Raw genomic sequence first — 24,798 nt, forward strand, 5'->3', positions numbered from 1 at the left:
CACATAAATTTTGTATGGTGTCTAATGATTCGCCCATTCTTACACTTCAGAGTTTCGCTCGATTTTGTACACGAATCTTTGTAAATGTAATTACTTTTGCTTCAGAAACGAATCTACTGACGATTCTTGCCATTAGTGGCACATTTTCAACAACTCAACAACAATTGTGGAATTCGTTTATTCAGTGTTAAGAAACAGTTTGAGGCCTCTCGTTTTTCACGATTTATTATCACCTCTGTGTGGTTTTCCCTTGAGTTACAGACGTGGTGACTTATTTGTTACTTAAATAATTAGGTAATACACTCCATACAACTTTTATACGTTCCACAATCATTTACGAGTATCTGTTTGGCTGGAAGTGTAGCAAACAAAACGTCGCGTTATTGGGTAGACATACAACGTGTTTCTGTGAAAGGTGAGGTCTTCTGGTGCTTACTAGCAATTTTTTTTACTAAGGGAAAAGGTATTATTCAGTAAATACCTGTATGTTACAAGAGAACAGTGAATAGACTATCCTGTAATGTACTATGTCGTACCTCCAAGGGTCCTTAGGAAACTAAAGAATGACAAATGTGGTGTCATTTTTTTTGGTTATTATCGATTTTTATGGCGCTACCGACAATCCAAATTGCAAAAATTATGTTACAAATCGATGTAAACATTAGTATTTGCACTCATCTGATATCGTATTCAGAAGTGTTGCTTGCTGGCCGCTTGGGACAATGCTGTGGGTATCGAAAAGGAGGCGAAGTGTCGCCACTTTTATGTTAGACTGTAGTAGCACCACAGTCTCTAACACCAACACCACCTGTGGTGTTGGTAACACTAATCTCACAAGATATTCTGCTAATATTAAATGATTTTGACACCACATGCAATATCAACAACTGCAGGAATTGCTATCGACTTTATGACAAGGAAGAATATGAATTTTATTGCTGCTCGTTTCAATCACAGTAATTTAAACTGTTCTATTAAGTTCCTGCCTAAACACACGTTCGGAAATGCCAAATATTAGTTTCATCATTCTTCTCTAAGTAGTCGGCAACGTAAATGACCTGGAATATTGCAGAGCACACTTCTATTACATTCATAAAAGGAAGTCCCAGAATACGTTGACAAAGTTACGATGAAAAAAAAAAATTAACGTGTTGTGGTACGCAAACCTAAGTCCTTCAATTCCGTAAAATATGAAATTATTCATTACGGTAATTTGAAAGCCTCCTTTCTTGGTTATTACAGTGCCTCTTAAAGGCTTATATCGTTGATGCGTTACTAACTATTTAATGGTAATAGTGACGTGTCTGTCATAAATTTTCAATGCGCCGCGGCTTCGAAACGGCATACAGAAAGTAATAACACAAAACATCTAAACATGCCCAAATGCATACGGCGCTTGACACATCGATAGTCGATATTGCGTGTGAATTCAAAATGACGTCACGATTGTAGAAAATTTTGTGAGAGGTGAGAAGAATGTTACGCTAGCAAATAGGGTTAACCACAGTCTAACATACAGAACACCAATTTAGAAGAAGGGCGAGGCTCGTGTTAAGGCCCCCGTGTAACTTCCGAGATCATTTGCAAGCGGTGTATTGTATCGAACGCGCGACTGTCCGAACCCAGATATCATTTTGTTTACAGCGTCGACACACAGTCTGTCCACTTGGAGCGCTGGCATCGCTTCAACTGTCTAAAGTCACAGAACGTGGCAGTGATTTTTGCAACACAAAAAGGAAAATATAATTAAACTAATATTCCGTCTCCTGTTAATGTCAACATATCATAATAAAATCTCAGTGCAATGTCGTACTAGTACACATGGTTTACAGTAGCAGACTCTTAATCGTTTAAGATGGAATATGAATTGTAACATGACTGTTTTAGTTGCAAAGAACTGTTACTAGTATTACAAGTATTACTGGTGATTTCTGAATTTTGATGATTTGCTTCTATTTTAATTCATTTCAGAAGTTCCTTTGTGAATTTCAGACATATTTTGATACATTAAAAACTAACACGTTTTTATAATCTTGGAGACACCTTTTATTGCTGCTACAATTGATGCGGCACAATGAACTTCGAAATACGACCTCATTTGCGTTTTGAACATGCTCCTACACTCCATATACACCATAAACAATCGTCTCGCACTGTATTTACGTATGCCAGTAGCTTGGCAACGCTGCAGTAGCAGTTGCAAAAAAGTTGCGAGAGTTTCACGACTTATTCTGACAGATTGCCATTGACATCAGAACATCTAATGTCAGTAGTCATCTGGAGATGAATGAAGCCAGTCCGGTGTCGACTTGTACTACTCTCACATGGCGTGAGTTAAGCACTGTGAAAAGTTGTTTACAGATCTGTTGGAGATAACATTTATTGCTGAGTGACGACTTAGGAACTACATCGACGGTCATGGCGAGACATGTGTGAAACTGGGTACAAAAGAGAGCGATGTTGATTTGCCAGTCCAATTATATTCTACCAAATATCGCAAAAGAATTACGGTAAGGATTTCCTCAGTAGCGATTCACGACAAGAACGCCTCATTTCCTCCAGATACTCCCACCCGAGTTCCTGAAGCATTTCCGTAACACTCGCGTGATGATCAAACCTACCAGTAACAAATATAGCAGCCCGCCTCTGAATTGCTTCTATGTCCTCCTTCAATCCGACCTGATAGGGATCCCAAACGCTCGAGCAGTACTCAAGAATAGGTTGTATTAGTGTTTTACAAGCGGTCTCCTTTACAGATGAACCACATCTTCCCAAAATTCTACCAATGAACCGAAGACGACAAACCGCCTTCCCCACACCTGCCACTACATGCTTGTCCCACTTTATATCGCTCTGCAGTGTCACGCCCAAATATTTAATCGACGTGACTGTGTCAAGCGCTACACTACTAATGGAGTATTCAAACATTATTGCATTCTTTTTCCTATTCATAAGCATTAATTTATATTTATCTATATTTAGAGGTAGCTGCCATTCTGTACACCAATCACAAATCCTGTCCAAGTCCTCTTGTATCCTCCTACAGTCACTCAACGACGACACCTTCCCGTACACCACAACATCATCAGCAAATAGCCGCACATTGTTATCCACCCTATCCTAAAGATCATTTATGTAGATAGAAAACAACAGCGGACCTACGACACTTCCCTGTGGCACTCCAGATGATACCCTCACCTCCGATGAACACTCACCATCGAGGACAACGTACTGGGTTTTATAACTTAAGAAGTCTTCGAGCCACTTACATATTTGGGAACCAATCCCATATGCTCGTGCCTTACTTAGGAGTCTGCAGTGGAGCACCGAGTCAAACGCTTTCCGGAAGTCAAGGAATATGATACCCTTCATCCACGGTCTGATACCCTACATCCATGGTTCGCAAAATATCATGTGAAAAAAAGGCGAGGTGCGTTTCGTAGGAGCGATGCTTTCTAAAGCCGTGCTGATGCGTGGACAGCAACTTCTCTGTCTCAAGGAAATTCATTATATTCGAACTGAGAATATGTTCGAGAATCCTGCAACAAACCGATGTTAAGGATATTGGTCTGTAAGTTTGAGGATCCGTCCTTCTACCCTTGTTATATACAGGCGTCACCTGCACTTTTTTCCAGTCGCTCGGGACTTTACGTTCGGCAAAATATCGAGCGCTTATGGAAATCTCTGAAATCTTCTATAAAAACAGAATTTCGACTGGGAGACGGAGACGAACTGTACATATTTCAGTACTTCTATAGTTTTCAGCTGCGTGGCAAAAATCTTTCTTGCATGACTCTCAAATTTTCCTGACAGATACAGCTGGAGTGTGCCCTGTCTACGCCCAAAAAGGATTGCTCCTGGCTGCATACACAACACGTGGGATTGTCCAGGATGACGAGTAAAGTAAGCTAATTAACTTTTAATTCACCATTGGAAGCTCGTCATATCTTGTCTTTGTTGTTTTTATTTATATATTTACCGTGACATTTGGCCTGAAGCCCATACAGCCATCTTGTATTGTTTTGGTGATGTAGGGAGTAAGGTTGCATTTATCAGTGAGTTTCATAGTTATTTTTAAAACTGCAATATTGTTTTGGTTATGGAGAGTTGTTATAATACATAGTTGGTAATGACTGATGACATCGGATTAGTTGTTGTACGAGATCGATTTGCTAATTTACATTCCAAAATTCGTTGCTGTTGTCAGTGCTGTACGAACAAAATCGATCTCCTTCATCTTTTGTCGTCGTTGTTGTCGACGCTGCGAACAAAATCGATATCTGTCGCCATAACAGTTTACATTCGATATAAATCGATTGCAAGTGATACTGGAAGTTACCGGTCCTCGTAACCCTCAAACAATTTGTCAAACATTACTATATTTGCCAAATATTTGACAGTGTAAAATGGTTATTGAAATGTTTGTTAAACATAGAGCGTGTTTGACATGCACCCCCGAAATTTTGACTGAAAAGAAATTTGACAAGATGGCGGATGTAGCTTATGTCGATGTTTGGTGGTGTTTGTTTAGTTAAAAATACATTTTTTTTTTTGCTATTCAATTTATCTCACTGTATCGTGAGTTTCCATAACTATGGACTGTGGAAACTACGATCAAAGACGAAAACGAAGTAGCACTGGCTGTTATCAAAATGATAGAAGTGTCGCATCTTTCACAGCAGGATGATGTTAAGAAGAAACTCATATTGTTTACGTGACATACAAGCGGGAGTGCAATGACATTAAAAAAAAATCTTAAGTTCTCCGGTTCTTTCAAGGACGATATGAGCTATATGTTCCCATGTTGTGGTATTTTGAATGAGCTGTCATTAGATGACCAAGTAGAAGAGCATAAATCGCACTTTTGTATTCTTTTTCAGTGTGAGTGCGAAGTAACCCTAAGCAAGTTATTAAAAGATTCATTATTCATTCGAAGAAAGTTGATGTAATCACCGAGTTCTGAGCATAATATTTCCTTTACCAGATATTAATGGGTAAGTGTCTCTCTCATTTTAAACGTCTTCTTTTCTTTCCTCCTTTAAACACAGTGCCAAAGTCAGTGCCAGAAAAGCCTTGTCTCCTCGAAGTAAGGTTAAATTAACAAACTTTCTTTGTCGTGCGCGTGGCCATTATCGAATGGAAATAAATGCGCTTCAATACTTGTTAAACCCTAAAAAATTTACCTGATGTGACGTAACACACATGATGGTTCATCGCATTTTGTTCCTGATTATGGTCTTGTCTCGTATATTGGGTCTTTGAATTGCATTGTGACTACATTGCAAGTATTCTGCTTAATTTTTACACGCATCCGAAGTATTCGTTTTTGGTTCAAAGGGCTCAAATGGCTGTGAGCACTATGGGACTTAACTTCGAAGGTCATCAGTCCCCTAGAACTTAGAACTACTTAAACCTAACTGACCTAAGGACATCACACACATCCATGCCCGAGGCAGGATTCGAACCTGCGACCGTAGCGGGCGCGGTTCCAGACTGTAGCGCCTAGAACCGTTCGGCCACCCCGGCCGGCGTTCGTTTTTGAGAAGCTGGTTTCGTTGCATGGTATACTGTGGATTCTTGTCAATTTACTACTGCTTTCCGTATGTGCATTGCTCGATTTAAATGCATTGTAAGTATATTGCTCGTACTATACGTTATTTCTGTTCGAATCCGGTTTTCGTATTTTGTCACATTCGAGGGAGCCCTTCGAAATTTTGGTTGGAGTGAAAGGATGATTTTAGAGCATTGATTTCTGCTAAAAAGGTATTATTTGTTGTCTCTGTTAACCACGCGTAAACGTATTTGCGGATCTACTGTAACATTTTTAGCATTTGTAAGGAAAATTGCTCTAGTCACTAAGCTTACAAAGCATACTCATCTACATCTACATACATATTCTGCAAATCATTGTGAATTGGCTCTGGGCACTATGTGACTTAACATCTGAGGTCATCAGTCCCCTAGAACGTAGAACTACTTAAACCTAACTAATCTAAGGACATCACACACATCCATGCCCGAGGCAGTATTCGAACCTGCGACCGTAGCGGTCGCGCGGTTCCAGACTGAAGCGCCTAGAACCGCTCGGCCACACCAGCCGGCTCAGTGTGAATTCCGTGACGCTCACTGGCTAGAGGAAATACCACTCAAAGCAGAATTAATGTACTTATTCCATGGAAAAATGTGATGAAGTTGAAGACCCAATTCTCTCAAAAGCTACTAATATGGAGTTCTCCATAAATGTGAGAAGGTGCGAAGAATGTATGCAAACAAAATAAAGCAGAATAAAAGCAATATACACACAATGCATTTAAATAGAGCACTTCACACACTGATTCGTTAGTATTACAAAACATAGACAAGCCCACTGATCACCATGTGAGGAACCCTGTTTCTGTTTTATATTAATCAAAAACACATATGGATTCATTTGCTCTGAACATTATTACGGAGAAGAAAATGAGCAGAATACAAGCAGCATATATACAATTCAATATAGTGTCCAATACGCACAAGCAATAGTAATCAGAAACACGATGCGACGAATCCAACTTCTGTTTGCTACGAATCAAAAACAAATATGGAAGGCTTTAAATCAGCCAACGATAAAACTAAATGATGAAAGATTAAGTAGAGAGCTTGTATATGGTCTCTCTAGGACTGATGAACTTCCAACGCTCCTCGTGGCCTGGGGGCAACAAACCAAGGCTTTATTCCCCGTGCTGTTAAGCACAGTCAAACAGGTACAGTAGCGACGACACTCACTACTGTGTTTTTCTTACAGTATGACCGTTGGAACCACACTAGTACACCTATCAGCGAGAAACCCATCCGTAAGATTAATATTTTTTAAAATTATTTTTCAACGTAAATTACGAAATAGTTATATTTTTGTGTCTCAAGCATTAGAAAATTATCAAGAAACATCAATTATTGTTAAATATATGTGAAAACAGCCCAATCTGGCAGATTCAAGCAACAAGTTTTCATGAAGAAATACTTTCGAATATTGTTTAATTGCAGCTTACTCCGCAAGACAATATACACACATACACTCCTGGAAACGGAAAAAAGAACACATTGACACCGGTGTGTCAGACCCACCACACTTGCTCCGGACACTGCGAGAGGGCTGTACAAGCAATGATCACACGCACGGCACAGCGGACACACCAGGAACCGCGGTGTTGGCCGTCGAATGGCGCTAGCTGCGCAGCATTTGTGCACCGCCGCCGTCAGTCTCAGCCAGTTTGCCGTGGCATACGGAGCTCCATCGCAGTCTTTAACACTGGTAGCATGCCGCGACAGCGTGGACGTGAACCGTATGTGCAGTTGACGGACTTTGAGCGAGGGCGTATAGTGAGCATGCGGGAGGCCGGGTGGACGTACCGCCGAATTGCTCAACACGTGGGGCGTGAGGTCTCCACAGTACATCGATGTTGTCGCCAGTGGTCGGCGGAAGGTGCACGTGCCCGTCGACCTGGGACCGGACCGCAGCGACGCACTATTGCACGCCAAGACCGTAGGATCCTACGCAGTGCCGTAGGGGTCCGCACCACCACTGCCCAGCAAATTAGGGACACTGTTGCTCCTGGGGTATCGGCGAGGACCATTTGCAACCGTCTCCATGAAGCTGGGCTACGGTCCCGCACACCATTAGGCCGTCTTCCGCTCACGCCCCAACATCGTGCAGCCCGCCTCCAGTGGTGTCGCGACAGGCGTGAATGGAGGGACGAATGAAGACGTGTCGTCTTCAGCGATGAGAGTCGCTTCTGCCTTGGTGCCAATGATGGTCGTATGCGTGTTTGGCGCCGTGCAGGTGAGCGCCACAATCAGGACTGCATACGACCGAGGCACACAGGGCCAACACCCGGCATCATGGCGTGGGGAGCGATCTCCTACACTGGCCGTATACCTCTGGTGATCGTCGAGGGGACACTGAATAGTGCACGGTACATCCAAACCGTCATCGAACCCATCGTTCTACCATTCCTAGACCGGCAAGGGAACTTGCTGTTCCAACAGGACAATGCACGTCCGCATGTATCCCGTGCCACCCAACGTGCTCTAGAAGGTGTAAGTCAACTACCCTGGCCAGCAATATCTCCGGATCTGTCCCCCATTGAGCATGTTTGGGACTGGATGAAGCGTCGTCTCACGCGGTCTGCACGTCCAGCACGAACGCTGGTCCAACTGAGGCGCCAGGTGGAAATGGCATGGCAAGCCGTTCCACAGGACTACATCCAGCATCTCTACGATCGTCTCCATGGGAGAATAGCAGCCTGCATTGCTGCGAAAGATGGATATACACTGTACTAGTGCTGACATTGTGCATGCTCTGTTGCCTGTGTCTATGTGCCTGTGGTTCTGTCAGTGTGATCATGTAATGTATCTGACCCCAAGAATGTGTCAATAAAGTTTCCCCTTCCTGGGACAATGAATTCACGGTGTTCTTATTTCAATTTCCAGGAGTGTATTTCATGCGTGAGAAGCGTCTATATCAGTTACTGTCTGTTCCCATTATGATGGGCACTTTCCTTGACATGTAACAATTATGTACGGAGTCTATCGATTCGCACATTCCTACACTTCACTCGAATTTCTAGTACAGGTATATCTTCGGTTTGCATCAGAAGAGAATGTGTTGTCGATTCTTGCCTTTTGTGGCTCAGATCTAGCGACAACTGTGGAACTGATTTATTTTGTGTTTGAGAACAGTTTTATTACTTTTGTCGTTTTATTATCACGTTTCTGTGGTTCTCCATTCAGCTACAGTTGTGACGTATTTCATACATTAAATACTGTCATGATCCCAATTACGAAGGTATCAGTGATTTTCACTCTGCAGTGCTTGCTTAACGAGTTTGTTGTAGAATAGGACTTGTTCGTGAAAGCTCTCGGTTGCGCTGCTGCATTAGCAATAGAGTTTTCTTCATCACGTAACGAAGGTGACGTGATCCTGTCCACATGATACGTGTGGCAGGCGTGTCTTACTGTCACAGTAGACTTTTTGTGATGGCAAGTGATGTTTGTGTCAGTTTTGATAGAAATTCCTTCAGACGTTACAGAGGCATGCTGATACGTCACTATCTTTGCTGCCCCCTCCCCTCTCCTCCCACTCCTAAGTCTAGGGGTGAAATGTCATCTCAACTGTTACCAGTAAGTCAAGTGATCCCGAGAATTGTGGAATTGATACTAATATCGGTCGTTATGGGAGATTTTTACACCTCACGTCTTCTCACCCACATCCTGTCCGCCACGATAGCTCAGAGCTTGCACGGTAGCTCAGCGTGTTCGGTCAGAGGGCTGCGTGCTCTCTGTAATAAAAAAAACTGAGTCAAGGGATCAACGATCAACTTGAACGGATGTCTTGTGACTTCCACCCAAACCAAACGCAATGAACTAGATTGGAAGGAAAGAAATAAACACAGAAAGAAAGAAAAAACAAGTGGTCAGCGTGACGGATTGCCGTCCTACCGGCCCGGGTTCGATTCCCGGATGGGTCGGGGATTTTCTCCGCTCAGGGACTGAGTGTTGTGCTGTCTTAATTATCATTTCATCCCCATCTGGTGCGCAGGTTGCCCAGTATAGCGTCGAATTTAATAAGACCTGCACCAAGGCGGCCGGCCTGCCCCGCAAGTGACCTCCCGGCCAATGGCGCCAAACCCTCGTTTCTATTTATCCACACCCTTCCAAACCTAAGGGTGGTTGGCGTATGTTACACCCACAGTATTTCTATACAAATGTGGACTTAAATTGCTTCTATATCATTAGTTTTACACCTCTGCCCCTATGTGTGGCAGGTGCTTCTTACCCAACAGAGACCTCCACAGACGTGTGCATAGCAAACCACCGAAGTGCCAGCGCAGTCAGATAAATGGTATAGGGACGCATAGAAGACAAATAAATAGCTCAAGCCGCACTGGCGCTGTCATTAAAATTTCAAGTTATTTTGAACCCATCATTAGATGATTTACATAAATATAAAGAAAAGGGGGATAGAAAAATACTAGGAAATTTAGTTAGGAGTGGCGTTCAATAAATATCGCGTCATTTTCTTTTATGAATGCAGGTTGGTTTTATTCGGGATTCCAGTACACCATATTATTCTCTACATTTTTGGTTACAAAATCCTATTTTTCAACATAGTCTCCGTTTAGTGCTACTGTATTATGCCACCTTGCTGGAAAGGCCTGTATGCCCGCATGGTACCACTCAACTGATGGACGTCGTAGCCAACGTCTCGCTGCCATAAAAGCTTCCCCATCACCTACGTACTGATTCCCGCGGAGAGCATCCTTCATTGGGCCAAACAGATGAAAGCCGGAAGGTACGAGATATGGGATGTTTGCTGGATGAGGAAGAACAGTCCAGTTAAGTTAGGTCAGCCCCTACGGAGTGCGCAGAGTTAAGAGAGTCCTTGCGTTGTAATGGAGAAAGAGAAGTTCGTTTGCATATTTTTAATTTTTTTTTTTTGGGGGGGGGGTGGGGTGAAGAACAAGCTGAAGTCGTTTCTTCAATTTCCTGAGGGTAGTGCAATACGCTCCAGAGTTGATCGTTCCACCACGAAGAAGGCCATCAAACAGAATACAGAATAGCTCCTTCAGAGTACCAGAAAATCGTCGCCATGACTTTAATTGTTGAGGGTGCGGGTTTGAACTTTTACTTCGGAGGAGAGGTGGTGTGGCGCCACTTCATGGATTGCTGTTTCGTTTCTGGTTCGAAGTGATGAACCCACGTTTCATTACCTGTGACTATGTTCGACAAAATATTGCCACCGTCAATGTCCTTCACTGCTCATTATTGTCTTCTGCTAGACGACGAGGAACCCACGGGCACACACATTTGAATACCCAAACTGGTGGACGAGTATGTCAGAACTACCAGCAGAGACGTCCAGTTGAGCACCGAGGACTTTCACTGTGAGCCGTGGATCACCTAGAATGAGAGTGTCCGCACGTTCTAACAATGCAGGATCAACAGCTGTGTGCGGCCGGCAGGCACGCGGGATATTGGACCGGTTTGCACCACTTGTTGCTATAATGACAGATGCCACGCCCGACGACTCACCGTGCTCTTGTTCACTATCCGGTCTCCGTGGACCCTCTGCAAGCGCCTTCGAATAGCTGGGATACTCTAATTTTTCGTCAAATAAAAAAAAATCCACCCGAAACTGACTGAGAAAAAAAGTGTTTCGTTACTTATTCAAGTCCCTCGTGCTAATCATATTACGAGGGTACACAAAAAGTAAGTTACACGACGCTGTGTGCGGCTAAGTAACTTTTATTTTATGCTGCCACACTCTTCAAAATAACACGAATTTTAAACGTAATTATCAAGTCTCTGAAAACAACAGTGCACTCCATGGAGTGCCGTATTGTTTATGGTTCGAAGTGACAAGGGATTTCAGATTGATTCCGTATTTCTGGATTTCCGAAAGGCTTTTAATACGGTACCACACAAGCGGCGCGTCATGGAATTGATGCTTATGGAATATCGTCTCATTTATGTGACTGGATTTGTGATTTTCTGTCAGAGAGGTCACAGTTCGTAGTAATTGACGGAAAGTCATCGAGTAAAACAGAAGTGATTTCTGGCGTTCGCCAAGGTAGTGTTATTGGCCCTTTGCTGTTCATTATCTATATCAACGATTTTGAAGACAATATGAGCAGCCGTATTAGGTTGTTTGCAGATGATGCTGTCGTTTATCGACTAATAAAGTCATCAGAAGATCAAAACCAACTGCAAAACGATTTAGAAAAGATATCTGAATGGTGCGAAAAGTGTGAGGTCATCCACATGAGTGCTAAAAGGAACTATTGGGCGACACCCAGTGCTAAAAGGAACTCGTTAAACTTCGGTTACACGTTAAATCAGTCTAATCTAAAAGCCGTAAATTAAACTAAATACCTTGGTATTACAAATACGAACAACTTAAAGTGGAAGGAACACACCGGAAATGTTGTGGGGAAGGCTAACCAGAGGCTGCGTTTGACTGGTAGGGTACTTAGAAAATGTAACAGACCTACTAAGGAGACTGCCTACACTACTCTTGTCTGTCCTCTTTTAGAATACCGCTGCGCGATGTGGGATCCTTACCAGATAGGGCTGACGGAGTACATTGAAAAGGTTCAAAGAGAAGCAGCACGTTTTGTATTATCGGGAAATATGGGAGAGAGTTTCACAGAAATGATACAGGATTTGGGCTGGACATCATTAAAAGTAAGGCATTTTTTGTTTTGACGGAATCTTCTCACGAAATTCCAATCACCAACTTTCTCCTCCGAATGCGAAAACATTTTGTTGACACCGACCTACAAAGGGAATAACGATCACCCCGATAACATAAGAGAAATCAGAGCTCGTACGTAAAGATATAGGTGTTCATTCTTTCCGCGCGCTATACGAGACTGGACTAACAGAGAATTGTGAAGGTGGCTCGATGAACCCTCTGCCAGGAAGTTAGTGTGATTTGAAGAGTATCCATGTAGATGTAGATGTAGATGTTCTACCTGCCGTTCAGCTCCTTGACGATAGAAATCTGCTCCTAGGTCATGGAGCCGTTCGAGAATTGCTGTATAAACGTCCCCATTGTTGGAAAATTTGCTGTTGTTGCGATCAGTTCTTCGACTGCCTGAACATTATCGTTTGTGGTCAATGTTGACGTTTCTTACCGATCAGTAACACCCAAGTCTGCACCGCATTCGTCAAATTATTGGCGCTGTTTCACTGTGGCTGGACGCGAGATGGCATTTGGTGCATACGCCACACCAATTTACCGCTGAATCTGTGTGTAATTTAGGCGCTTTACACCCAACAATCGTACTGTCCCGCGTACCTCAGCTTTGAAGTAGCTTTTCAGTTGCCGCTCCATGTGTCTCCCACCCTGTGATGCACCTGTCGCTATCATCGCAGCAGAACTGTGTCAAAAGGAAACTCAGAATATGTACGTTTTTATGAATGCGCACCACTTTTGTTGCGTAGTGGAATTAGTGTGGGATGACATGTGTACCTTTGACAAATTGCCAGTTGGGCTCTGTCTCGGGTTCTTCGTCCGACGATGATTTTTCCGACGTTTCTCCAGTACGACTGGTTGGCATTGACAAAGCTTCGGCCTCCATTGCTGGTAATGGACTGGATCTATTCACCTCGAAGCTTTCCTCTTTCTTTTTGAAACTGTTGTCTTGGTTGAGTATTTCTATAGATTTCCTGAACAAGCAGGTATAATAGCTCTTCTCACAGCAATAACTTCCGTGTCGGCGAATTCTACTTCATGGTCGGTCTCACACAGTACGCGCTCCAACACAGCTGATTTTTCCACTTTTTACAAGCCACAATGCCGCTTGTATTCGGTGATCATGGCATTGAAAGACCGTCCAGCCATTCCAGCACAGACTTTTCCATACGTACATGGTATTCGTTATATTCTCGACATTGTAAGTGGTTCCCTCTCTTCCTTCGTCGATTTGAGACGCTATTTGATCTTCTTTACCGGTTCATAAATATTCTTTATGCAGTATTTGCGTAACATACGGCCGATTCTGTCGCTCATTCTGGGAATGTATGGCAGAGAGGTCGTACTTGATATTTCTTTTTTCCATGTGTCATTGCGCCGAGTGTTTGATTCTGCGTCACTTCTTATGTAACGTATTGAGTACCCACTGCCCATCAGGATGCTTTCTAGGTGTTGCTTATCGCTTCTGAGGTGGTGCGGCTCACATATTTGTATAGCGTTACGAGCGTGTTAATCATGCCTCTTTTCTGGCTCTGGTTGTTGATTTGGTAGTTTGTGCAGGAATCGGTCCGCGTGTGTTCGTTTTTGAATGATCTAGGTGATAATTCGAGCAGCGTCCTTACATTGTTTGCAGATGACGCTATAATTTATCATCTAGTAAAATCATCATAAAATCAATTCCAATTACAAAATAATCTAGAGAGAATTTCTGTATGGTGCGAAAAGTTGCAATTAGCACTAAACAAAGAAAAGTGCGAGGTCATCCACATGGGTACTAAAAGAAACCCGATAAATTTTGGGTATGCGATAAATCTAAGGGCTGTCAATTCGACTAAATACCTAGGAATTACAATTACGAGCAACTTAAATTGGAAAGATCACGTAGATAATATTGTGGGGAAGGCGAAACAAAGACTACCCTTTGTAGGCAGAACACTTAGAAGATGCGACAAACCCACTGAAGAGACAGCCTACATTACACTTGTCCGTCCTATGCTGGAATATTGCTGCGCGGTATGGTATCCTTGCCAGGTAGGATTGACGGAGGACATCGAAAAAGTGCAAAGAAGGGCAGTTCGTTTCGTGTTATCACGCAATAGGGGTGAGAGTGTCACTATATGATACATGAGCCTGCCGGGGTGACCTAGCGGTTCTAGGCTCTACAGTCTGGAACCGGGAGAGCGCTACGGGCGCAGGTTCGAATCCTACCTCGGGCATGGATGTGTGTGATGTCCTTAGGTTAGTTAGGTTTAAGTAGTTCTAAGTTCTAGGTGACTAATGACCTTAAAATGTAAGTCCCATAGTGCTCAGAGCCATTTGATATGATACGTGAGTTGGGGTGGCAGTCACTCAAACAAAGGCGGTTTTCTTTCGGCGAGATATATTTACGAAATTTCAATCACCAACTTTCTCTTCCGAATGCGAAAATATTTTTTTGATACCCACCTACGTAGAGAGAAATGATCATCATAATAAAATAAGAGAAATCAGAGCTCGAATGGAAAGATTAAGGAGTTCCTTTTTCCCACGCGCCATTCGATTGTGGAATGGTAGAGAAGTAGTATGAAAATGGTCCGATGAACCCCCTGCCAGGCACTTGAGTGTGAATTGAAGAGTAACCATGTAGATGTAGATGTAGATGTTTTTGATACACGTTGTGTCCTAGGTTTTCACCATCCCTCGTGAGAAGCACATCTGGAAAGGGTTGCTGTTGGTCGTTTTCTACCTCCATGGTAAATGTTATGTTTGCATGTAGCCTGTTCAGGTGGCTTAGGAAGTCACCGAGCTGTTCCTAACCACGGATCAACAACGAAGGTAACGTCTACGTATCTGTAACACACCTTATATTTACAAGCTGACGGGTCCAGCGAATATGCTTCGAAATATTGCATGAAGAAGTTGGCCATCACAGAACTAAGTGTGCTACCCAGGGTGACGCCTTCTAGTTGTACGTAGAAGGTGCCATTCCACATGAAATACCTCGTGGGAGACATGCATGTCTCCCTTGGCGATGTCTTGCGAGAAAATGGGATCGATATACTCTAGACACTGAGTGAATGGCACATTGGTAAATAAACAAACAACATCAAAGCTGACCAGGATGTCGTTTGGTTCAAGTTTTAGTGTCTTCATATTCTGAATGAAATGTCCTGAATCGTTCATGTAAGTGTCAGTCTTTCCTACGTTTAGCCGGAGCAAAAAGGCGAAGTGTTTCGCCAGGTTGTACGTCGATGACTGAGGAGCGCTCATAGTCGGTCTTAATAGAACATTAGTCTTATAGTTCTTTGGTAAACCAGTCGAGGTGGTAGGACGTCTGTTTGTGTAGGTTCTTCTGCGTGTCATCTGCGACAGAAGACGCTTTGATTATCTGCTTCGTATTCCGCGTGATCCGCTGCGTCGGATCTGCGCTTAGTTTTCGGTACACCGTAGGGTCTAATAGGCTCCTGATCTTCTGCTCATAACCTTCGGTTTTCATTACGACAGTTGCATTTCCCTTATCGGCAGACAATACCAACGTACTCTTTTGGGCGTTCAGACTCTTGATAGCTTGTAACTTCACTTTCATTAGGTCACTGGTTGGCGGTTTTGCTCGGTGCAGCATACTGCCGGTTTCAGTGTGTATCTGCTCAGCTATTTCATGAGGTAGGGTCCGAATGGCTGCTTCAGTTTTAGCAACGGTATACTACATAGGTGTAGTTCTCGGAATGATAGCGAATTTTGCTCCTGTTTGAAAAACAGACTGTCACTTTTTGCACAAAAATCGTTCAGTGAGATTGACCACTGTGCGTGACAAGTCGGGAATCGCCTTGTCAGTCTGCTTCCTGCATCTTGCCAACTTTTTCTTCTGTGGCTCAGTGCAGCAATAGATTCGTTCTGCATGCTCCTGTAACCGATGTTGTCCATGTTGTCCCATTCGTCTCGATGCAGGTTGCTACTTAGTCGATCAAAAATCCAAAAATCCCTCATCCATTCTTACCAAGTATCTCCGTGTTACAGGAATTCACTCACGAAGGAAAGCTTGTTCCATTATGTCTTAGATACGATTTGTTCTGGCAGTGGTGATCAGGCGCTTAGATTTCAAGAACTTTGGCGTGGCCCTTTCATCCTGGCACCGCGACGTAAAGGGGAGAGAGGACATGATACGGTGTAACATATCCCGAAACGTAATTTTTTGTCGTTACTGGAAACGTAGTTGCTCGATGGAATGTGTGGTGAATTACCTCTTTTTCGTATGGGTGTTATAAAGTAAGTGATTCCATTTTTGACAACTGCAATAGGCATTACTCTAATAACTGTTTTTGTTGTTTTCTGGAAATTTTAAATGAAATATTGTTTGTCACTAGAAAATGTGGATTACAGGTGGAAAGTCCGCTGTTTTCCTGTGAAAAAGTAGTTAGTTTTTTTTTAAAATTATAACTTCAAAATGTAATAGGAGCCATTTGTATTCAAAGTGAAAAGTGCCAATTTCTCTATAAACTATTTTGACATGTTCTTACACATGGACAGTCAGTTGGGATGGTTTGGATGTATGTAATGAGCAGATGATAAACTAATTCAAAAACAGGGTAGTTTTGATAGGCAGCGTCTTAAATATTAATTTCATCAAGTTGCGGTCATCCAACAAGTTCGTTGTATATCCACTGGCTGTGTGAGTCGGAGTTTATGTATTTGACCCACACAGTTTGTTTAACTGATTTCAAATTAAAATACAAATTTAACCATATGGTACATATAATTTACAGAAAGCAAACTTACTCTAGAGCGATTTCTCTTAACGTTAACATTTACTGCCAAATGATTTTGGAATTTTTCTGTGTTGGATGCATCTTATGTACAGTCAAGGGTTTATTAAATCACGCGAAGACTGAACCTAAACTGAAGTTTTCAGACCTTGTCTTCTTATTCTTAACATTACGGAATAGTTCGTCAGGACTGAAGGATTCCTGTGTATGTGCCACAGTTATTGCTGGAAGGCGATGTGTATCAAGTGCTGGACCGACATAATAAGGGGTAATTTCGTAGAACAGGTAATTATAAATTTTGAATTACAACGCCAGATAATCTAATAAGAAAGCGAAATGGGCAAAGTGTAGATAAATCGGACACTGAATCTTTGAATTCAGAGGAATATGGGCAGTCTGTTTGTTGGTTGTGGTGACAGACTGATCTGTAGCGTAGCCAGAGATCTAGGTTATATTCAAAGGTGAGAATTTTGTTGTTGTATGACATGTAGCGTAGCCTAATGTTTAAGTTATTTCCTTATTTAACTGCACTTTTCATCACAAAGCTAATTTCAGGAAACGTAGTTAATAGGCAAGTTACCGAGAATTTTGATGGGTGTTGTGTACGTATATCTTAAATAAACTGCAAAAAATGAAAGGGGGAGGGTCCACTCGTAACTCTTACGTTATTTTAAATTATTTGGATGTGTATATAAGCAGATCAATCTGGTTCATGACAAAGGCAAAGTAATATATTGGCCATGATTCTTATAAGCTTACGATCAACCAAAAGCTTTATCGCATATTCGACTGAGTTGATGGCTTGGACCATAATATACTTGCTGCGTAGATTGGTGTTTCCTTGCTTCGTGCAACACGGTTTTTGTTTTCAATTTGAATGGCACATACAACTGATATTAATGTAAACTTTTGTAGAACGTTCATCTTGAAACTTTTGTCATTCTTAAAATTTTCTGCAGAAAAGATTATGGTAATGCACATGAAGACTAAGAGTTGTAATATTGTAATTTCGTCAAGCCCTTGCACGCAATACAATTAATTTATCAGCCGACCGACCAACCGAGCGATCTATTCCGTGGCAGCGTCACATTACAGCGCTGCCCTGTTGTTGTGGTCTTTTTTTATCTTAAATTCGTTGAATATATTTTCCCCGAGATCCCGCTTGGTTTATCACAGAAACAAAAACTATGGTTTGCCTTGGCTGTTTTGGAGGTAACAAGGCCAAAAAAAGCCGAGATAAGGCCATGGCCAAATGTAGTGTCTTGTTGCCACTGTTGAGTCTTGTACCATAGGAATCAGGGGAGAGGATGTTGTTTGGTGGCCGGTATCCTCTTTCAACAACACAAATACACACTTGTACTAAAAGGGTTCTTTATGTACTTAAATAGATAGCTGCTACTTAACTTTAACAGAGTCCATGCATTGTGGTACGAACTCTTCAATATTAGTTCTCCTTAGTCTCACTGCTGCTGAAGTACAAGTCCCGCTACGCGATGAATGATAGCCGCCGACTTGGGGTGCGAGTTGGTGTGTCAATGACTGAGCTAGTGGCTAAGCAACTGCGCCAGTGGCTGAGACTGAGCTACTGACTGAGACTCACTTAGTACTGATCTATTGACAGAGAGACTGATCCGTCAGGTCCGCGGCTTAGATCTACATACTTGCGCTAGAGGGGGCGTTGGCGGCCAGTCGCTTGTGAGTCTGTCTGTGGCCTCTCTCCTGGCAGGCGCGCTTGATCCAGCGCCTGCTATCGATCTTCTTCCTACCTCTTTGCGACCGGTGTGCTGGCGACAGCTTACGCCAGTACACGAAGTAGTGGTAATGTGAAGACAGAAATTCACCGCCACTCTGTTGTTTACAGAGCTGGGAGACTGGGAGGTGCTGAATATCACCAGACCACCATTAAATTCGGTGCTTTTGTATTCCCATTTTCCATGACTATTGTCAATAATGATTCCTGAAACCTGCAATGTGATTTATAGTTGCCTGCAGAAATATGTCATGATAAAGGAAACTACAGGAAACGAAAGTTGTTCATGTAAACATTATTAATTCATTTATATATTTAGCCCAGAAAATGCCACTGCAAGAGTAAAAAAACACATTTGAGATAGAAGAAGAAAGAGAGCAAATGGTGCCAGTGCACATGATGTAACAGATAAACAGATACATAAGACTTAAAGCAGTAACAGCTGTCCGAACCGTAAAAAATCCCACACATTGCTCTTCATAGCAGAAGGCTACGCTATAAGCTAGAATTTTTTTACCACTTACAAGAATGAAAGAAGTTTATCTCATTAACAAACGTTCACTGACTGTCCATATTTTCTATATACGTGGTGTCCGTTCTTTTGGATATATCCAAAAGAACAAACATCATTTTGGTTAAGCAGCCACTATCAATTAACACACAGAGCAATTACGGACTATGCTTGCGAGTGGGGTGTCTGTTGTTTTGGACATGTTTGAAGAGCAGACACCATTTATAAACACACATCAAAAAATTTTTCATCACCCGGTTCCCTGAACTCCTATAGATAGACGTTGACTATGGATATTGTATCACAGACACAGTCCCTTTGACTGTTCAGAGATGTCACTAAACCCGCCCAAAGATGTAAACAACCATGCATGAGCAACGCCTATTAAGACGGGGGGTCCGACAGCAGATCACTTCCAGTCATTCCACCAGTAAGGAGGTACACGGGTCGTGTTGTCTGAAGTTCAACCATGCCTAGAGGGTCAATACTGCGGTTCGATGGCGCCCCCATTGTTACTTTGTGTCAGGAAGGGCGTCTCGGAGTGAACTAAAGCTATGTTGTTCGGACATGGAGGAGATACAGAGAGACAGGAACTGTCGATGACATGCCTCGCTCAGGCCGCCAAAGGGCTACTAATGCAATGGATGACCGCTACCTTCGGCTTATGGCTCGGAGGAAACCGGACAGCAACGACACCATGTTCAATAATGCTTTTCGTGAAGCCACAGGACGTCGTGTTACGACTCGAACTGTGCGCAATACGCTGCTCGATGCGCAACTTCACTCCCGACGCCCATGGCGAGGCGCATCTTTGCAACCACGACACCATGTAGGGCAGTACAGACGGCCCCAACAACATGCCGAATGGACCGCTCAGGATTGCCATCACGTTCTCTTCACCGATGAGAGTCGCATGTGCCCTCAACCAGACAATCGTCGGAGACGTGTTTGGAGCCAATCCGGTCAGGCTGAATGCCTTAGACACACTGTCGAGCGAGTACAGCGAGGTGGAGGTTCCCTGCTGTTTTGGTGTGGCATTATGTGGGGCTGATGTACTCCTCTAGTGGTCATGGAAGGCGCTGTAACGGCTGTACGATGTTTGAATGCCATCCTTAGACCGATAGCGCAACCATATCGGCAGCATATTGGCGAGGCATTCGTCTTTATGGACGACAATTCGCGTTCAGATCGTGCACATCTTGTGAGTGACTTCCTTCAGCGTAACGATGTCACTCGACTAGAGTGGCCAGCATGTTTTCCAGACATGAACCATACCGAACATGCCTGGGATAGATCGAAAAGGACTGTTTATGGACGACGTGACGCATGAACCACTCTGAGGGATCTACGCCGAATCGCAGTTGAGCAGTGGGACAATCTGGACCAACAGTGTCTTGATGAACTGGGGGATAGTATGCCTCGATGAATACATGCACGCATCAATGTAAGAGGACGTGCTACTGTATTAGAGGTCCCGGAGTGTACAGCAATCTGGACCACCACCCCTGAAGGTCACGATGTATATTGGTGGAACATGCAGTGTGTGGTTTTTCATGAGCAGTGAAAGGGGCAGAAATGATGTTTCTATTGATCTGTATTCCAATGTTCTGTACAGGTTCCGGGGGCGTGTTCGGGTGAACTTGACCGGGCGTCAAGGGATGTCCGCTCCTAACAAATGAAACGAACAGTGAAGAACATTTCAGATGTAAAAAAAATTGAAAAAGTGTGGTCAGAGGAGCTGACTAGTAAGCAGCAGACCCTGGTTAGAATCCCGCTCTCACACCAGTATTGGAAATAAAACCTAAAAAGCGAAATATAGAAGGTCGACGTATCTTTGACTATCTCTGCATGCTTCATGAAACCATTCTGGTTTCGTTACAAAATCGAACATGTGCTTCATTTCTTGCATCTGTACTGATGTGTATCACAAATATCTGTCTGTAAAGTTTCGTCCGCCTCGCACTCTGTCGTGTGTATTGGAACAGCATTTAATTCGTGCGCAGTGACAAAAGACGAACTTTTGTCGGGCAGTTGACACCAAAGCGCTTAACATTGTAAAAATTATAGGGAAAGGGATTACGATGAGGCCGGCCGCTGTGGCCGAGCGGTTCTAGGCCCTTCAGTCCGGAACCACGAGGCTGTACGGTCGCAGGTTTGAATTCTGCCTCGGGCATGGATGTGTGTGATGTTCTTAGGTTAGTTAGGTTTAGGTAGTTCTAAGTTCTAGGGGACTGATGACCTGAGATGTTAAGTCCTATAGTGCTTAGAGCCATTTGAACCATTTTTTGGTTACGATGAGAGTCAGGCAGGGGCTGGGGGTGTCAGCTGTCGGGCGATCCTACCTGACTGACATTTCGACAAGAAAATTTGGTCGCCTTGTTCGCCAAAGCTTCCACATACGTACAGTTCGTCCGTCGATCGGTCGGCGGTCTGATAGTAGCTGCGTGTGTAGAGGCCTTTACAGACAGTTATGTATCACCTCTCTTTCCTTTGAGTTCTGTAAACATGGCGTAGTATTGTTCGATTTGTTTCACTTTGATGAAGGCCTTGCCTCTCTGTGACATTCTACTTCTTTATCGTAAATACTGCTGATCCCGCATGTCGCATTACTAGCTTGTGAGCTGCACTGTGTTCCAGCAACGGCCTGGATGGAGCAGATGGTGAGGTACCGGAAGCTGCTGTCGGCGGCGTGGTTGCAGACGGCGTCGCCCGTGGTGGAGTGCTGCGAGGGCTCCAGTAGCGGTCACAGCAAATGGGGGCGGCCGGTGCTGCCGGCCGATTGGACGACGAACCCCGTGCTAGCAGTCATGCCATCCAAGGTTGCCGTGAGGGACTTCATGGCGCAGGTGAGCGGGTCCACGGCCGTCCCACACCATTCGAGGCGAGGGACTCTCAAACCTGGCAGGGGTTGCATTTCGCATCACCACTCTCGTGTTCCAGACGATCTCCAGGTAGGCGCCTCTACGTAGACAAAGAAGTAGAGAGAGTGAGAGGAAGAGAGAGCGAGAGAGAGAGAGAGAGAGAGAGAGAGAGAGAGAGAGACGGCGGGAGGGGGGTGCGGGAGGGAGCTCAGTACGACACTCATTGTTGTTGTTGTGGTCTTCAGTCCTGAGACTGGTTTGATGCTTGCTACCCTATCCTGTGCAAGTTTCTTCACCTCCCAGTACCTACTGCAACCAAAATCCCTCTGAATCTGCTTTGTGTATTCATCTCTTGGTCTCCCTTTACGATTTTTACCCTCCACGTTACCCTCCAATACTAAATTGGTGATCCGTTGATGCTTCAGAACATGTCATACCAACCGATCCCTTCTTCTAGTCAAGTGGTGCCAAAAACTTCTCTTCTCCCCAATTCTATTCAATACCTCCTCATGAGTTATGTGATCTACCCATCTAATCTTCAGCATTCTTCGTCACTAATGACGAAACAAAATCGACAGAAGTGAGTATAAGGCGGCATCAAAAAGTTTCCGTTCGAAAGCCACGCATTCCAGAATCGTAGCAATCAGGCAAAATCGCCGTAAGCACTGAGGAAATCTTCACATCGGTGCACTAGGTTGAAGACACACGTGTGGTGTAATAGCGTGTTCTGCACAGCGAAGAAGTCCGTAACTGGCTGCTGCACATTCTCATCCGATAGGAATCATCCACCCTTCATCACCCAGTCTGGTATGCGGTTATTTGGTTGGTTGAATTGGGAGAGGGGACCAAACAGCGAGGTCACCGGTCCCGTCGGGTTAGGGAAAGATGGGGAAGGGGATCGACCGTGTCCTTTCAAAGGAATCATCCTGGCTCCACCCTTAAAGGTCTTATTTGAGGCACCAAAGGCTTGATAATCACATGAGAACTATAGGGTGCGAGCTCGAGTGTCTCCCACTTGGATTGGCGTGACATTAAAAGTATGCCTGTTTTGGAGGGAAGTACGTTTGTTGGTTGGTTTTGGGGTTTGGTGGGGGCTAAACATCGAGCTCATCAGTGCTCTGTTCGAAACAGACATACTTGTAAAAGGCCTATATAGTAAAAGTGTAACCTCTGCACCCAGAGGGAGGGAACACCAAGGGGTACAGAGCTAAAATGAACACCGCAGTAACACAAAATAGTGGACACCTAAAAGGAGCAGAGCAAATAGTTGACTAGAGTAAAACAGACTACAGTGGTTGTTGGATCAGGTGAAAAGTCAACCACTCAACTACAAACGAAGAACCTCCAGCTGGAAAGGGTTGATAGAGGTACCAACACAACTTCTTACCATAAAAGACACTATTTTGCTATCCACAGCACAATTAAAAGTCGCTGGAGTGGGCGTAACCTGAGAAATCAAGCGAGAGCGCCCACACTAGAGCGAGTGATAAAACCCAGCTGCACGGATAAAACGTAAAACTGAGTCAGCTATAGAGGCATCGTCACCTAGAATTAGAGGAAGTGGAGCTGGCAAATTGAAGGACCGCCGCAAGGGGCCTAAAAGGGGGCGGTCCATCAGAAGATAGACCACTGTCAGCCCTGCATCACATCGACACTTGCGCGGGTTCTCACGACGAAGGAGATAGCTGTGGGTCAACCGCGTATGTCCAATTCGGACACGGCAGAGAACAACTGAGTCCCTAAGCGTGCCCCTCAAGGATGAGTTCCATACGGCCGTGGACGACTTGACCATGGGGAGCTTATTTGGCGTGTTCAAGACAGACCATTCAGAGCTCCAGACATCGCGGACCTTGCGATGTATGGCTGACCGGAGGTCTCTTTCCAGGAGACCAAGCTCCAGGGGTGGCGAAGTGGTGGCCTGCTTGGCCAGAGTACGTTGGGTACCTCTACTGAACGTCTCCTCCAAATATCCTACGGCACAGAACCACCATTTAGTTACACTACTGTAGAACGTCATGCAGTGGAAAGTTTACACGCAAATGGCTCATCATGGGCCTTAGCAATAAAGCTGAAGTTGACACGTTTTATAATATTCCGAAATAATTCCTATCAAGTCCCACATAAAAGAATGAAGTAAAAGTGACTTCTGAAATAACAGACGAGATTTTCAATAGCCCTAAATGTATTACAGCAACAGGAAATGACACTGCACATGAACTGATGCAAACAACATCGATTAAATCCAATTTTCTGTAGAATTAAATCAGTTCTGTGTACCGATGGGCGGTTGACAAAGCTGGGGGTGGGTGAAAAATTAACTTATATTCCGACATAAACGATATATGACTGGAACTAATTTATTGACAGTGGTTGCTAATTTCAAAACAATTCACCACAAAATGCATCGTGGATAGTGCCTGTTGCTGTTTGAAAGCAGTCATTGTGGAAGGTGAAAATTCACGTTAAAATTACTACTGTGCTGCAGCTGCGGAATGCTCACCATACACCAGCTGTTGTGAGCGATGCGGCGACCAGCGCACCTCCGAATGCGGAACTCTGTCTCATTCTCCGCGTCCGGGTCACTAATCCTCTAACGCCTATCGTGGACCTTGGCCAACAGCTCCATCCAACACCTTCCACAGCCTAAGCCAGGAACTTACTCATATCGTGGCCACTCCAAGTGGAGTTCTCTCAACAAG

Source organism: Schistocerca gregaria, chromosome 6, assembly GCF_023897955.1.
Source record: "Schistocerca gregaria isolate iqSchGreg1 chromosome 6, iqSchGreg1.2, whole genome shotgun sequence".
NCBI lineage: Eukaryota > Metazoa > Arthropoda > Insecta > Orthoptera > Acrididae > Schistocerca > Schistocerca gregaria.